General features: G+C 45.4%; 1 protein-coding gene across 5 annotated transcripts in view; it reads left to right on the forward strand.

The window, feature by feature from the left end:
* KCNAB1 (potassium voltage-gated channel subfamily A regulatory beta subunit 1) overlaps positions 1 to 17,214 on the forward strand; it is a gene marked incomplete at both ends in the record, with an annotated part of 324,812 nt that overhangs the window by 233,036 nt on the left and 74,562 nt on the right. The gene's annotated exons all lie outside the window — the stretch shown is intronic.

Below are 17,214 nucleotides of genomic sequence, written 5' to 3' on the forward strand. Positions count from 1 at the left end.
ATGTACTCAATATTTGGCGACAAGATGACATATCTAGGTATGTTATATCTATGTACATATATGGCTATTTCTCCCAGAAAAATCCAAATATTTAAGGAATATTAAGGAAAGATAGCAATTCTAACAGCATAAATATGAATCTGGGGTTGTGAAAGCTAAAAGTGAGACTTGGGGAAGCATATGGCTTCCAGACATTCTCCAGATATAGGAAAGACAGCTTTGGAGTGCTGGCTACTCAACACCAGTAAAGCTATTGCCATCACTTAAGAGATTCTAGACCAGGAAGGTCACTGAGGAGGTCATAAGAGGTGGTGAAATTATGGCTGTTTTGAAGGTAGATCCTGGTGGACATTCTGTTGTATTCTATGTGGAATGAAGAGAAAAAAACAGCATCAAAGATTATACTGAGTTGTTTTTTGTTTTTGTTTTTTTTTTTGCCTAAGCAACAGGAAGGATGGAGAGTTTCCAGTAAATGAGATGTAGAGAATGAGGGAGTAGAGGTCACATAAACTAGGGACCAATAAGAAATTCAAGGAAAGAGGTCCTATGGGCAAATGAATATATAAATCTAGAGTTTAGTAGAACAATCTGGGCTAGATATAGGATGACTTGGGAGTCATCAACACATAGATGCTGTTGAAGTCCTGACCTGGAGGACACTTAGGGAGTGAGGAAAGATAGTATAGAAAACAGAAACCCATGATCTGAGTCCAGGGAAGTCCATTAAGAAAATGGGGAAATGAGGAAAAGCCAACACACAAAGTTAAAAACAAACAGACCCTGTGAATGAGGAAAACCAGAAGACCACACATTGTTAGAATCCAAGTGAAGAAAACAATTCAAGAAGATGGAAGACTCAGCCATGTGAAATGCTGCTCAGAGGTCGAGCAAGGCGAGGCTCAAAAAATCAATTTGGGTATAGTGACTGAAGTGGGTTCAAAGGACCATGGAAGGAGAAAGGTTGGAGGCTATCTTATGATGACTATTTCTGTAAAGAGAAGCAGAGAACTGCAGAGGCAGCTGTAAAGGCAAGTGCTGTCAAAGAGGGTGCTTCTACATGTGCAGCAATGATGGCAGATGCATGTGCTGATGCAGAAACCCTCTTGAGAAGGGGAAAAAAATGATACAGGAAAAGGGGGGGAAATACCTGGAGTGACTCCTTAAGGATACAAGAAGGGAGAAACAGGAAGAAGGCAAGGCACATGGGCTTTGAGGCTGGCAGGTGGCTGATCGAGAGGTGGCAGTTGGGGTGATGGTATTTCAATAAACTTCTCTTCTGTTGCTTCTATAGTCTCAGTGAAAATCAGAAACAACCCATCAGCTATTAGTGAGCATTGGTAAAGACATTGAAAATTTTAGGTGAGAGAGAAAAATGGTGACATGAGAGAGCAAAAGCATGATGTATTGGAGTGGTCAGTTAGCATTAAGGACCTGCTGGGGATTAAATAAAAGTGAGACCATCTCCATGATTGTATGTTTCCTCCAGCCATGTTCAGCTAGGCTGGTCCAAGGGGCAATATTCAGGATCAGTGTCTATGGCAGAAATAATTTTCATAGAAAATTCAACCAAAAGCCTTTAAGACTAAAAAATTCAGGGGCCCATGAAGTACCACATCTAAATGAGGGCACACTGTTGTTTTTTAAAATCCCACTGTGTGTAAGCTGTAGGTACTGGTGGAGTTTGAAACAGATTTGATTCAGAAGCAACAAATCCTGGTTTGAGCTACAGGTTTTTCTCAGAGCCTCAACACTGTGATAAGACTCCGCATGAAATAGGAAGAAATAAGGAAGTTCATGGGTCTGACTGGCTTCATTCAAAACAGATAACAAAGTTTGACAGCTTGAATAAGCCTTCTTTGAGAACTTTTCTGAGTTACCTCTGTAAGCCAGAGGAGACAAAATTTCATAAAGAGGAATAACACACCAGTCTTAGACAATTTGTCAGGCTCTGCAGGCCCCAAATGTCAAATCCAGGTGAATCAGGTTCCTGTTGTAGGCTTGGCATGTGAGCTCAGTCACAGCCCAAGTTCACCCGAGGCTTCGGAAATGAAGTATTAACACTTCCAGTGCTTTATTGAAATCCTCTAAAGGTCAGTAAAAGCTAACAGTTCCAACTTCCTTCTCTAACACAGAAGGACAGGCTGGGGCTTTTCTGCCCTGCCAAGTATTTGATAAACTAAGAACATACATAAATGGGAATAGAAAGGTGAAATAACTCAAGGATGAACTGAATATACTCTTATCAAGACCCAAAGTCAAAGAAATGATGGGTAAGGAGAGAACCCATCAAAGAGAAATTGAAACTCATTTCCGTCTAGAGGAAAGTGGGGTCATTTTCTGAGAGATGGGGGGTAGAATTTACATGTCCATTTATCCATTCATTCATCCATCCATCCATCCATCCATCCTCAGCACATCACTTAGGAAGTCAGGCATTGTGCCCATTACAGGGAACACCAAGTTGAAAGCAGCCAGGACCCTGCCCTCAAATTGCCCAAGTGTAGTAGGGAGAAGGCAGGCAGGAACACAATCCAGTTGATGGTGATGGTTGTAATAGTGAAAAGTCCAGGATGAACCAGAGAGTTAGAGGGAAGGGGAGTTGGAGGAAAGAGGTCAAAAGTACAAACTTACAGTGATATGAATAGCAGAGATGTCATGTTCAACATGATGACTATCATTAACACGATGATATGTAGGAACATTTTTAATAGAGTAAATCACAAGAACATTTTTCCTTCCCCCCCTTTTTATTGTGTCTATGTGAGAATATGGATGTTAGCTGAACTTATTGTTGTAATCATTTCATGACATGTGCAAATCAAACCAGCTCGATGGGTTAAGCCATAAACTTATACAGTTATGTATGTTAATTATTTCTCAGTAAAACTGAAAACAGTAAACAAAAGCCTGCTCTAGCTTGTGAAAAGCTATTTAAAAACTCCTATCAAGGGCAGGGCATGATCAAGTTATGAACATTTTCTAGCAGCAATATGAAGGCTAGAGTAGACTGGAGACAGGGAGATTGATTAGGCGTTCAATGATGAGGCAATAGTATCCAAGGTAGAGCAGAAGAAGCTGATTATTCAGAGGAGGAAGAATAAGCAGTGACCTTGGGAAACAGCATGAGTGGTCTCCTGGGTGTAGGAGGATGCTGGGTTCCTGAACTGGGCGTGTGAGGGGGGGAGCTGAAATCTCAGCGTGAAATGCAAGAGCAGCAGTGAGAGGAAGGAGGACAGAGTACTTTGGTTTTCTCCAGAAAGAACAAAGCCAAGTGCAGACTGGGAGGTGGGTGAATATAGAGGGAGAGCAACCCAGCTTTTAGCATTGTCCACAAAGTGGGTCACGGTCCAGAAGTTCTGCTGCACACACAGTGAAGCAGAGTCCAGGCTCAATTGGGGCTTGGTGGTATCTCCATACAGCTCTCACCTCTGTGGCTAGAAAGGGGCATCTACATACCCTCAGTTTCTCCAAGAAGTCTCAGATTAGGAACAGGAGGCCATGCTGTGCTGTATCAGACTTGGACTGAATCTACATATCAGCTCTCTGGGGGTCTCTAGTCTCCTGTAGATAGAGATCTTGAGACCATGGCTTCCAAAATTGTTTGAGCCAATTCCTTACATTTTGAAATTATATATACATGTATTTATATGTTGTAGGGTAAGGTAAAAAAGTATCAGGCTTTTCTGCCCTCCTGCCGTTAGGATTGATGATGGATATGTGGTCCTGAATGCATGCCTGATGGCAGATACCCGGAGTAGGGTGTGGGCATATGTAAGTGGGTACACCTGGGCTGAGAGACTGGGCTTCTAAGGGTGGCATCACGGGGATGCCAGCAGAACCAGAACAGAGAGGAAAGAGTGAAAAGAGCAAAAGAGAGCGAAAGAGAAGCAGAGACCACCAGAGAATGCCAGAAAGCCCAGAAAGAGTGAAGACTTGCTGGCACCGCTGCCTGCTCTTTACCCAGTAAAATCCCAATAAAAGCCTGAAAAGCCACTGAGGGCTCCAGGACTCCTCCTTTACCCGCTCTGCTCGGATCATAGAAAACCTGCCATGTACTCATCCTGCCCCTACGTATATATATATAGATATATATAAGATTTTTATATATATTTATATACCTAATGAATATTTTTATAAATAGCCATAGTTCTATATATATTATAGGAGATATAGACTATATAAGCATAAAGTATGTAAATATTTCTACCAAGAGATTATAAGGAACTTTATCGAGAATTACAAGTTTTTGTGTCTCAGAAGAACCCTCACTAATAAAGGCATTTTACTAGTTTCTGGAAACATTGCACAGGTATGCGTGACAAACGGAGCAGTCAGGTATCTCTAGGAAGTGAAACAGGACCTAGGGAGCCAGGGAGAGCATGGCTGTGTGGTCACTTGCCCATTTTTCAGCCGAGTATATATATGTTGAGCCGGATGTAGGACACTGGCACCCTCGGGGGAGCTCTCCTCAGCTGCTCCCCATTGGAAGGGCCTCCCCTGCAGTCCTAGCAAGTTTGATCTGGGTCTAAGAATGAGGACCAGAGAGAACACTCCATGCCCTGAGGAGTAGTTTACACAATGGAGACTCCACCATCATTCCATTTGGCCTTCTTCCCAGCAGCCTTTCACACTTGAGCCTGGAAGGAATGAAGTCATAAAGATATTTAACACTTTGGAGAACCCATGCTGAGTCTCTCAAGAGGTGTTTCTTCTTTACTCTGGCTGCAAATCAGAATTACCTGTGACACTTTTAAAAATGCAGATAACCCACTTCCATCTAAGAATAAGAAGCGCCTGCAGCTACTCCAGTGCAGATGTTTAAAAGGCTGACTGAGGCTATTGAGACTGGCAGAAGTGGCGTCTGTGGCCCTAACCACATAGAAAGATTAATGGGGAACAGCAAGCACTGTCATCTGACCTACTTGGCTGCTTTCCCAGGCCTTCCATGTTCCCCCAGGCCTCCACTCTGGGGCCCGAGGCACCTCCAAGGGAACTGCAGCCTCTAGAGAAGCCCCTCAGGGCTGGCTCCAGGCTTCTCTGGAGCTGGAATCCTGGGGTGGGGGAGTTTTGGGGGCAGGGGGATTGAGTTCCACGGCCATGCAGCCATGCAGCCGCTGCCTAACACTTTCGCCCTTCCCTGAGGGAGGCAGGGAACCCTCTGGAACAAAAGCAATGCATCATCTTAAGAATCAACCACGTGTGCTTGCTTGTGTGCAGCAAGTACTCCTGGTTCGTCTCCCTCTGCTTGAGAGATGCTCTCACTGCACTAAATATTTTGACATGGGAGAACATGACTTTAAATATTTAACATGGATGGTATTACTTTTGTGACACTCTTCAGGATTCTTTCTTGTTGCTAAGGTCCACGTAAACTAGGAGCCTCATCTGCTATTATAACAACAGAACCATAATAAGTTTTTCATAAGAATATTTATAAAGTGCCTCCAAGGCATGTGACAAACCATTTTTAAAGTGAAGCTTCTTCCTTCAGAGAGTTTACCATTATACACTATGAACTATCTTAAAGCCAAAATACCCTCCGAATGCACATGGTGCATGAAAATTAAACATATAACAAGAGTGTTAGGCCTGTCACTTTTTTTTTTTTGAAACGTGTTTTTTTTTTAATTTTTTTTTAAATAGAAGCATGTTTTATTTATATATTTGTTTGTTTGATTGTTTGTTTTGTTTTATACATGCACTGGGTACAGTCAGAAGCGCGGGAGGGTGAGAGAATTCGCCAGAGCCAGAGCGGGGAGCAGAGCAGGCAGAAGGACCGAAGTACACTGCTGAGGGGAGCAGCGGGCGGCAGGAGAGGTCCGCGCGCCATGTGGGACCCTCCTCCGGTGGCTGGGGAGCAGCCGGGGATCGAACCTGCGCTGCAGAGGCCCCGGGCAGCTTCACAGTCCAGCGCTCAACAGCTGCGCCACCGGGGAGGCCCAGGCCTGTCACTTTTTCTGAAAAGTCTACCTTGATTAAACGCTATGATGCACACATATTCAAAATATGTTTTTGTATTTTTACAAAATTGTTTTAAAAATATTTTTCCTAAGGGCCTCCCCCGGTGGCGCAGCGGTTGAGCTCTGGGCTGTGAAGCTGCCCGCAGCCTCTTGCAGCGCGGGTTCGATCCCCTGCCACCAGCGAGGGTCCCACATGGCGCGCAGACACGTCCTGCCGCTCCCGCTGCTCCCCTCAGCAGTGTATTTCAGTCCTTCTGCCTATTCTGCTCCCCGCTCTGGCTCTGGTGAATTCTCTCACCCTCCCGAGCTTCTGACTGTACCCAGTGCTTATATAAATAAATAAATCATTTAAAAAAACTGATTAAAAGTTTTAAAAATATTTTTTTTTTCCCTAATTTCCTACTCTGGATAAAGTTCTTAAGAATTGCTGACAACCAGGTTGCTACAGAATCACCAGTCACGGCAACCATGTGCCTTTGCTAACAAGAGTGGATTAGGAGCTGAGACACAGCTGGGGAGAGAACGGCAGTCTGATGTTCCACAATGTGAAAGTTGGGGTTCACAGAAGAATTGAGTTCTTCCGAGGGGTCTCCACTAGGGAGCTGTAGTAACCCACGCATACATTTACACACACACTGCAACTGTAAAGGGCCGGAGGAGAGGGCTTCCCCGGACCCATCTGTGAGTAATTTGCTAGAAATGATCATTTATAAACATGGCCTCACAGTTATGAGAAGGTCAATTAGTTCTTACCATCCCCCACCTTTTACAGATGGGAAATACAGAGGCAGGAAGAGGGGGGAAGGTCTTGTCCAAGGCCGGTGGAGGAGACAGCAGAGCTTTGTTTCCCTTCCCTGCCCTTGTACCAGTCACCTGGCTCCCTGACTCCCCACTGCTTTCTCCAGCCTCCAAGTGCCCATGGTCACTGCTGTCATCTACAAGGCTTAGTGTCCTCGGCCTCCTCCTCAGAAAGCTACCGACTGGCTGTAGGGTAAGGTAAAAGGTACCAGGCTTTTCTGCCCTCCCACCATTAGGATGGATGATGGAACCCTGCGGTCCTGAGTGCATGCCTGATGGCGGGCACCTGGAGTAGGGTGTGGGCATGCGTAGGTGGGTGCACCTGAGCTGAGAGACTGATGTATAAGGGTGGTGCAGCAGAGTGCGGGGTGGTGGTAGTGCGGTGTCCAGGGTGGAGGAGTGGAGTGTACGGAGGAGTGTGGCGACTACAAACAACGGCGAAGAGCATGTGGCTGCTAGAACCGTTCATAAACCTGCCCGGAATGGGTTGGTTGCTTTACACTGGCCCTGGCGTGTTAAGGCCCCTGCCAGCTCTAAGAGTCAGGGTATAGGCCATGGTCGAATTTAGTTGACTCCTTTTCCTTTGTGGCCTCTGGTGAAGATGCCAGTACTCTACCTTAGATCTAGAAAGTGCTAGAGCCTGAAGACTCCCAGAGCCACTACCCAGGTTGAGTGTAGCCAAGAACCCCATCAGCCTCCTGGATAGAATCTGTGCCTCAGAAACCATGGTTTCTGACCAGGTGTGCTTTTCTTGCCAGAATTGGAAGTAACCCAAGTGGATGTAGATGTTTTGTTTTGGGGTAAATGTCCTAAATGAGGCTCTCGACTCCTGCCTTTCTCTACTGAGTGTGTTCCCCGAAGAAGTGCAAATCCTTCCCCAGAGACTGTGCTAGAAGAGACAGCCTAACCTCGCACAGCGAGTCCACGCAAGATACTCAGACACTTTGCCCTGGCTTTGCTCTGTGCACCCTACATTCATAAACAAGATTTATTTTCCAAGACAGCATGAGACGCAAATGAAAGTTTTGTCCTTTTTTAACAAAGAATGTAATTGAGCTCCTCTGAGAAGGAGGGTTAAAAAAAAGAGTGGGAAGTTGTGCTTGCTCAGACTGGGAGCAAAAGGCTATGGGAGCCCCTTTGGCATAGTATTTTTGGGGAACTGCTGTGGGTCAACACATTGAGCGAAGTGTGAGCAGATTCACCTGTGTGCCTCAGGGGCCACAGGTAGATGAGGTTAGGAATGAAAGCCTAGCTCTTTTAGTTCCATCAAGTGTGAATCAGTCAGAAACCTTCCAGAGTAAGTAAACAGAAAGCTCAACTCATAGCAAAGCAAAAATATCAGCTTAAGCAAAACCAGAAATGTCTAGGCTCACAGAGAATTTCTAGGTTTACATGGACAATGGACTGTGATCCTGAAATGGAGACCACCCCTCCGCCTCTTTGGGCTCTTGCACTCAGCCCCAGAGCACTGCTTCCGGGCAGTGCAAGGGCAGTGGGTGACCTGCATTTTACTGCCCGCCACCAGGGGCCCCACTGGGGCTCAGACTGCAGGCAGAGGCCAGCAGTGATGGAAGGTGGCAGTGGTTCCCCTACTACACACCCCCAAGGACAGGCGGCCCCCTATCCAGGGCTGCAGGGATGAGCATGGGGCCCCACAGGCCAGCTCCAGCACTGTGGCTCTGTCCAGCGGCAGGCAGTAGAGAGGCCCATGGATTTGGTGCTCGGATGGTAGAATGTATGGATCAGGCGAGAGCTATGAGCTGATTGGCCCATTGGCCAATAGGATTGAAACCGATCCAATTAGACTTGTAGGTGAGGAACCTGAAAGATGATATAAGGCAGAGCAGGCGCCAGCTTGAGAGAAACGCTATTCCTGACCTCCAGAGAAAGAAGTACCAGCAGCTGGTCTCTGAAGAAAGAAGAGACACTGAAATGCTTCACAAAAAGCCGAAGAGCTTTGCAGAGGCCAGAGGTCACCCTGTGTAAGGTCAGGAATGGACACAGTGCAGGTTTTCTGATCCCATGCAGACTGAGTAAAGGAGGAGTCAGAGTCCTCAGTGGTTTTGCAGGTTTTTATTTGGGGTTCAGCGGGTACGTGGCAGGCAGGGGTGCTGGGGGGCTGGGAGGCTGGCAGTCCTCCCAGCCCCCAGCAAATCTTCACTCTATCTGGGCTCTCTGGCGTTCTCTGCTTCTGCTTCGGGCTTCTTCTCTTTCGGCTTCTACTGGGGTCCCCGTGACACCACCCTTAAAAGCACAGTCTTAGCACAGGTGTACCTGTTATAGAGCAACCCCGATATTAAACGGGTTCCTGGCTGTGGGTCCTCACCCGCGCGCTTTAAAAGGGACTTATGAATACTCCAGACACACACAAAAGGTTAATAAAAGGTTTATTTACAAGAGAAAAAGAAATAAGGAAAATGTACAACTCAGGGAGAAAATAGGGAAATAAAGTCTTTAATGCGTCCTACCCGATCCGACGACCTGGAAACCCAAAGTCACTCTCAGAGCTGACCGGACGCTCCGAGCTGGCCGAGAGCCCAAAAATGGAGAGCCCAAAGCCCACGTGTCTGCCTTTTGTATCCACCTGGCTGCTTAACCCCACCCTCAGGTCCCAGCCACCTTCCCTTTGGTGGTGATGGGATTTGGAGTTCCCAGTGTCTTTGGCTTTGACCTGGGGTGGGGGTGGAGTCCACAAAGCCTATATGGAATTTGCTTTGGGACATCCTTTTCCCCCTAACATACCCACTTCAGGTGCCCGCCATCAGGCATGCATTCAGGATCACAGGGTTCCCTCATCTATCCTGATGGCGGGAGGGCAGAAAAGCCTGATTTTTTACCTTACCCTACACCCTGCCCTCCTGTCCTGCCTCTGACACCACCTGAAAGGAGCACCAAAGGCCCTGGGCCTGGTGTCTCAAAAAGCTGTTGGTGTGGGCCAACTATTCACAAAGAGCTGTTAACGTGGAGTTTCTGACACCGCTGCCTCCTGGTCACTGGTGGTGACCAGCACTCTGTCAGGGTCATTTTTGAGAGCTGTTAACCACTCCTGAGGGTCTGGCACTGCCTCTCGGTGCTGCGGCCTCTGTTGCTGTCCGGTCCAATGTCCGGTGCTGTCTGTCCCAGCCTTCAGACTGTTTCTGTAGGCAGTTGTGGCATCATCCAGCCACCCCTGAAGATGGAGCTTTGTTTAATCTACCCCGACTGCATTCTGTGATATTTAAGGTGTTCTTACCTAAAAAGGAAGACTAGTGGTTGAAATGAAATAGAGGTGGGGGTCTACTTGGTGGCCTAGGGGTTAAGTTTCAGTGCTATCACCGCTACAGCCTGAGTTTGATCCCCAGCTAGGAAGGTGACCCACATGGCACAGCAGATGGCTCCTGTCTTGCCCGCTGCTCCCCTCAGCAGTGTATTTCAGTAAATCCCTGTTCTCCCCTCTGTCTAATCCTTTAACCCCTAACCCTCTGGTCTACACCCCAGTTCTACCCATTAAAAAAGACCAAAATTAAGAGTTAAGATATCTCTAGATTCTGAAAGCCCTTTTCTTATTTTGGCTTCTCTGAGCCTTTCAGCATCATTGGTAGCTAAGTTTGAAAATGAAAATTCCCCCCAGCCTTTTTTGTAGCCTGAGGTGTTGTTTAAGTTTGGAAGATCAATTCTGTTTACTTCTTGCCTCTTCCGATTGCCTAGTTGACAACATTTCCCTAGGCAGGGTAAATACGAAGCATTGCCTTTGCAACACACTCTTCTTTTTCCTGTCATCTTGAAGGATCCGTGAAACCTGAGACTCATTTGCAAATAAAACTTCATCCTGACACCTGGTTGATGAAAATATGCAAGGGAAGACCTCCACGAGAGCAAAGCAGAAAACATCGTCAACATTCATTTTATATCTAACAACTAATTAAAAGGAGGGGGATGAGCTGCCCAACATGTAATTATAGAAAATGGGCGATGAGGTAATGAGCAGTAGCTAAATTGGAGCTGACAGTTTAACCGCAGGGATTTCTTTAGGCTGGAGAGAGGAGGGATGTGAGGACCTGCTTGGCTCTGCTCACGGTGACTGGACGCTTAGTTCTCTACCCAACCCACATCTCCACCTTCTGCTCCAGCCCACCCTTCCCTTCAGTCCTCACTGGACAGAAAATGGCCCAAATCAACAGGCTGCTTTGGCAGCAGTGGCAGCAGCCTAGAGAGAGGACAAGAGTGTGGACATGACATTCTGTCTGACTGCCACCTGTCACCCCATTCCCAGGGTCACAGAGAGGAGCAGCTGGTTGGGCAGCTGGTGGATATGCAGCCTCCAGGGCTTCCTGTGTTTGAGTTCCAAGAAGGTGAAGATGGATTCCAAGGTCCTCTAAGGCATGGACCGTCTCCTTAAAGTTTTGGATTACACAAGCATGCCAGATGCTGTGCTGGGGAGAAGCAGGAGAAAGGACACATCAGGGCCCCAGAGTCAGCCTCACACAACCTGGAGGCCAAGCATTGGTGTCGGGGGGACCAGGCAGGGGCAGCACCCTGATTCCCAGGCTGGATCAGACCCTGGGGCTGTGCTTGCAGAGGACACTTGCGTTTCTGTTCACTGCCGATAGCCCTTTTAGTCTGACATTTCCTCTCACCGGCATGTGGCCTTTGGGTGCTGCACTGTAATTGTATTTCTGTCTTCCCCGGACTGGGGGCTCCCGGACACAGAGCCATTAGGATCATTTGCCATTTTGACCCACTCTCCCCGACTCAGCCCCCCACCCTCCAACACACACACGACCTCCCGTCTGGAATGGTTCTGGGGGGATAAGGGCTAGATAAATATTTTCTAATGAAGTGATAACAAATTTCAGGAACAGAAGCATGAAAGTCTAAACCAGCATGGCCTGGAGAGGGAATTATACGGGAAAGAAAGTGATGAGAGGTGACTTTGGAAACCTCACAAAGCATGTCAGTGGCCACACCATGGAGCTTGGGATTCAACTGTTTTGTGATTAGGGGCCTGAAATATTTGATCCCAGGAGTCACTGGCCAGATACCCTTTCAAAATTTTGTTCTGGTTAGAGTAGTCACAGTGTGGATGGCAAATTGGAGGGGACTAGGAATAAAGGCAATAGACAAGCTGAGTATGACTCAAATCTCACTTTTACAGAAGATTAAACATAAAAATGAGTGAATTGTCCTCTAACTGTGAGCCAAGCTCATCCCACTGTGAGAATCTGCAGAGCTTCAAGAGCACAGGTGGGGACTGCGAGGAAACCAGGTGTGACCAAATTAGCAAAGACAGTGCAACAAGGAAGTGTTTAGCATAAAATAAAATATTAGAGAACAAGACCTAATGTAGGTCTCAGCATAGTAAATTACAAAGTGTCATAGATTGGGTTAAAAAAAAAATACTAGATCCTAGATGAGTTCTTTTGAAAAAAAAGGACAAAGTGGAAAATGAAGAAATGAGTAAACAAAAAAATCAGACAAATAGAAACAAAAAGAAAGAAGTGGGGCTTAAAGTTAATATTTTTAATATTCAATCAACAAAATAGAATCAGGCAAAAAAAAAACCCTCCAAAAAGATACAATAATAAGAAGTAGCCCCATAAGGTGGGATCCAGACACTCAGTGCGGTCCATATCCATGGTGACAGGAAGAGACAAGGAAAGGACAGGTGTGATCTTGGTTTTCCTGCCCTAACCCTGGAGCCAATGTTGAGGGTAGGGGAGGTGGTGTCGGCTCACTAGCAGTCTCAGCAGCCAGAAACCCATGTGGAAGGGGCAGGACAACAGTCATGTCTACTGGGGGAAGTTTGGCAGACTTGGTAGTCAACAGTTTTGAAATCCAAGCTGTGAAGAAAGTGTTTAGAACATGGACTGGAGGGCTTCTATGCTTAGTTACTGTAAACTAGGACTGGACTACCATCGGTCTCGGTATTCCATTCTGTTTTTCTCTTACACAGCTCAGCATCTTGGTTATAGGTGAACAGCCAGTCAAATTCATCCAGGTATAGATTTTTGCCAGGCAGATGCAATGGTGGAACAGTGAAGCAATGGAGTCAAGAGCAGGGTTAGAGAATGTTCTAGATAGTAAACCATATTACCAGTCACTTAACCTTCAGATGAGGGAAGAATAGATAGACTGGAAGGTTAAAACTTTGAGAATAGTGTGGCGATAACTGCACGAGATCAAGATCTGCAAATGAGAGTTCACAACACAAGGAGGCTAATGACAGATCCCTGGAAATGGAACCTGAATGAGCACACGTCCTTCCACATTCTCTCATATGCAAGTTCAATTCCATTTTTCTTGGCACTTTTGTGGTCCTCTATTTCCACGCCATCCACATTTTTTATTGTTCAATCTAATCATCATTACCTATCTTGCTTACATTTTTTTTGACTTGAAGTTTCTACTTGGGAGTTTTCAATATCCAGGGTGTGCTAAGTGTCCATAGTTCCCTGGTAGTATAACTTTACAATGGCTTGGTACTATATTCAGGTGAATGGGTGGCTGCTGTGTGGCTTCTTCCATTGAACCACTGGAGTCAGGTAAATAAGACAGTAGATTCTCAACTGCCTCTGCTAGGAGAGGGAATGAGTGACAGAAAATTGAAAATGCATTTATGTCTGTCTTAGAATGAATTTTGTATTCCTATTTGAATGTGAGCACCAAAGGCATGAAAATCAAGAGTTGTCTAGAGTTAATAAAAATATGCAGGAATGGTTTCATGATCTAGTAGCCCATCTCTGACTAAGCTTCAGTTAAGTGTTAAATTTCCATGAGTTAGTCTTTCCACATGGCACCAGAGGGAGAAATTCTACCCTGTCACAAACTGATGTGTCTCTCTTGCACCCTGTTCTATTAGGGTTGGTGGCCCTTCTAATCTTGTCCTAGAAATGAGATGATTGATTTTTTTATTCTATCCTTTTTTTTATTCTATCCTTTTTTATTTTATTCTCCAAAGCTATTTTTCTACAGCCATTTGTTGTTACTGGGATTTTGCAGAAGTTTAATAGTACTAATATAATATAGGGTAAAGCACCAAAGACTCTTCTGAAAGGAATTGTCTGCAACTCTTTATCTAGTCAGGCTAAAAATCCTCTGCGGCATTATAATCTCCAGTATGGAGTCAAGGCCACCTTGACTGGGTTGCTGGGTTGCTCTTCAGGCTTCGGTTCAATAATTAATGCCCCTCTTCCAACAGCTCCAAGTTTACAATTGGGAGATTGTAAGGGGATGGAGTCCCTTCCAACAATGTCTGAACTGCTGTCAAGACCAACTCTGGTTGTTGTGGGGGCAAAGAGGCCATTTCCGCCCTACCCATCTGGGTTGGTGAAGCAATCAAATTAATATCATACAGACTAATGGGAGAAAATAACAAATTTAATTATAAATATATGGAGCATCTACATGAATGTAGGTTCTAAAGCAATGGGGCAAAGTGAAGGTATATATGCTGAGCTAAGGAATAAGGTAGATGCCTGGGCTTCAAGGAGAAAGGGAGGAGGTTCCTAAGACAAGAAGGGTGGATCACATGAGCCTGAGGGCCTCAACCAATCTCAGCTCAAAATAATCCACATGGGACCTCCCTGGTGGCGCAGTGGATTGAGTGCCTTGCTGCAAAGCTGTCCAAAGCCTCTGCAGCACCGGTTCGATCCCCGGCCAGCCAGGGAGAACCCCACATGGCGCGGCAGACCTCTCCTGCCTCGCCCACTGCTCCCCTCAGCAGTGTCTTTGGTCTGTCTGCCTGTTCTGCTCCCCACGCTGTCTCTGGTGAATTCTCTCACCCTCCCGCACTTCTGACCTATACCTCAGATCTTGTATAAAATAAATAAAATCTTAAAAAAAAAAAAATCCATGCCAAAGCAAAACATTGTGTGGACACCTGTTCTGACATCTTGGGGAAGCTGATCTTTTACCCCCATTACAATCCTGTAAGGGTCCTTAAAAAGATTCCCTGGGCCCTTTCTCAGCCCAACCGAGCTGGAATTGTGGAGAGGGAGCAGTAGCTCAGTTCCCAGGTGGTCCTGCTAACTGGGCAGTAGTTGAGGCTCTCTGACCTGACAAGGAGTTCCAAACTCTGCTTCCAGAGCTGCCAGGAGGGAGATCTGGTCCAGCATAGGCTACTGCTCATGAGCTGGCCAAGACCACCCCATCAGGTTGGAGTCACCGAGAGAGGCGCTTTCCAGGCGACATGTGGGAGGACAGCAAGAGGGTGAGGTGCCATAGTTGTGCCTGATGCCACGCCAGTGCCAGGTGGGGAGTTTGTTTCTCATTTAGTTTGGTCCCCAATTAAAATTCAGAATTTTGAGGCATTTTTAAATGTTTTGATCTATTTATCACTCTCCATATGTCACTTCAGAACAATCCATAAAAATAATAAAATTTCCCTGAGCCTTGTTAAGATGGGTATACCACTAGGACTGATATATTCTGTCAGCTTTGGTTTTCACTGCAGCCTCTGGAGAAGCTTCTTATGGGGTTTCTGCTGCTTCAAATATTATCTCTTAAGAATAGAAGGAAATTAGGATTTAGTGGGCATCTGCTGTCTGCTGAGTCCTGCATTAGAAACCTGGTGCATGCTATTGAAATTAAGGACCTGAGCTGTGGCATTAGGTTCAGCCACACCCCAGCAAATAAGCTCAAATCACAGTGTGAATGTGAGTTTCAAAAATAAGATTGTGTCTATAAAGTGTGTGGCAGTGCCCAGCACAGTATAAGCTCTCAAAATATGTTGCCTGGAGTTATCTTCATTTCCTTTCACTCTCACACATACTGGAGTCATACCATTGTCATTTTGGAGATGGCAGTCTCACAGGTGAACCTTCTTACCCACAGACATACTTAATCACAGGTGTACCGAACAGAAAATGAAAGCATCTACCCTCCAGGGTTGTTGAAAAATAAGAGATCATTTCAGAATGTGTTGCCTAAGGCCTAGGACATAATTGAACTGCAAAACTGAGTTCTGTTCTATATATAAGGAGGACAGTGGTGATAGAGACAGAGTTCCTGTTCTTATGAAGAGAGGCTGGGCTCTCACCTGCCCTTCGGGAACCATGAGGCGTTATGCACACAGACTGTTAGTAGCACATCTTCACCATACTTACGTGCTCTCTCCGCATTAACAGAGAGTCCTAGTCCCTCTCAGTGTGATCTGAGATTCTTGACTGATCACCAAATCATCAAAGATGGAGAGTCACCAAGAGAATGTCTGTTTCCCCAGGAGCTGCTTCTGGGAACACGCTTCCTTGTTTCCTGAAACCAGGGCGCCTGGTGCTAGAAGAAGCAGATGCTATCTCTGTTTTAAGATGGCACATGCGAGTCCTACATAATGACTCCCTGGATTCCTGCCAACCTCCCAGCCACCCTCCAGAATGTTCTCTCATTGTGATTAGCACTGTGGTGGCTGGTGGATACCAGACTGCTAACACATAAAAAGGCCACAGATGGATTCATTCAGATTAACTAATTTCCAAGTAATGAATTAATGAAAACAAGATCAGCAGTTAATAAAGGAGCTTATGGAATATGACTCCTATGCTGATCATTCGTTCTTTGCTGTCCTTGAATTCATTCATTCATAAGACACTTAAAAATGGGTGAAGGTGGTCAAAAGGCACTAACTTCCAGATGTAAGAGAAATAAGTTCTGGGGATATCATGCATAGCCTCTGACTATAGTTGACAATATTGTATATTTGAAAGTTGCTAGGAGTAAGCTTAAAAGTTTTCATAAGAGGGCCTCCCTTGGTGGCGCAGCGGTTGAGCACTGGGTTGCAAAGCTGCCCACAGCCTCTGCAGTGCCGGTTTGATCCCCGGTCACCGGTGAGGGTCCCACATGGCGCGCAGACCTCTCCTGCCGCCCGCTGCTCCCCTCAGCAGTATATTTCGTCAGTCTGCCTGTTCTGTTCCCCACTCTGGCTCTGGTAAATTCTCTCACCCTCCCGCACTGCTAACTGTGCCCAGTGCTTGTATAAATAAATCTTTTTTAAAAAAAATAGTTTTCATAAGAAAAAAAAGTTGTAATTATGTGAGATGATTGACAATAAACTTGAGGTGATCATTTCACTCTGAAACATATATTGAATCATTATGTGGTTTATACCTTGGACTAATACAGTGCTATATGTCAACTACTTCTCAGAACTAGAGAAAATATGCATATTTGGAAAAAGACATAATTAAATATTAAACCTTAATTAAATGTAACATATAATTTATTATTGGGTAAGAAAGTTTCTAAAAACAATGCTATGCTTTAGAAAATATTTTAAAAGCCCACTTAATATGCCCCTCTAGATTCCAGGTTTTACAGTCTCCAAGGACATAGATTACCTTTAGATATTAGTTGTTTTGCAAATGTATCAGGAAGGACTATCTTGTGTTTGAGAATGATCCAAAAGATCATTGATATAGAAATATAACTTTCATATTCATTGATGTCTCTGGTTACCAAAATTTCTGGTACAATTTTCCATACA

Source organism: Talpa europaea (genome assembly GCF_964194135.1).
Source record: "Talpa europaea genome assembly, chromosome: 4".
Classification (NCBI taxonomy): domain Eukaryota; kingdom Metazoa; phylum Chordata; class Mammalia; order Eulipotyphla; family Talpidae; genus Talpa; species Talpa europaea.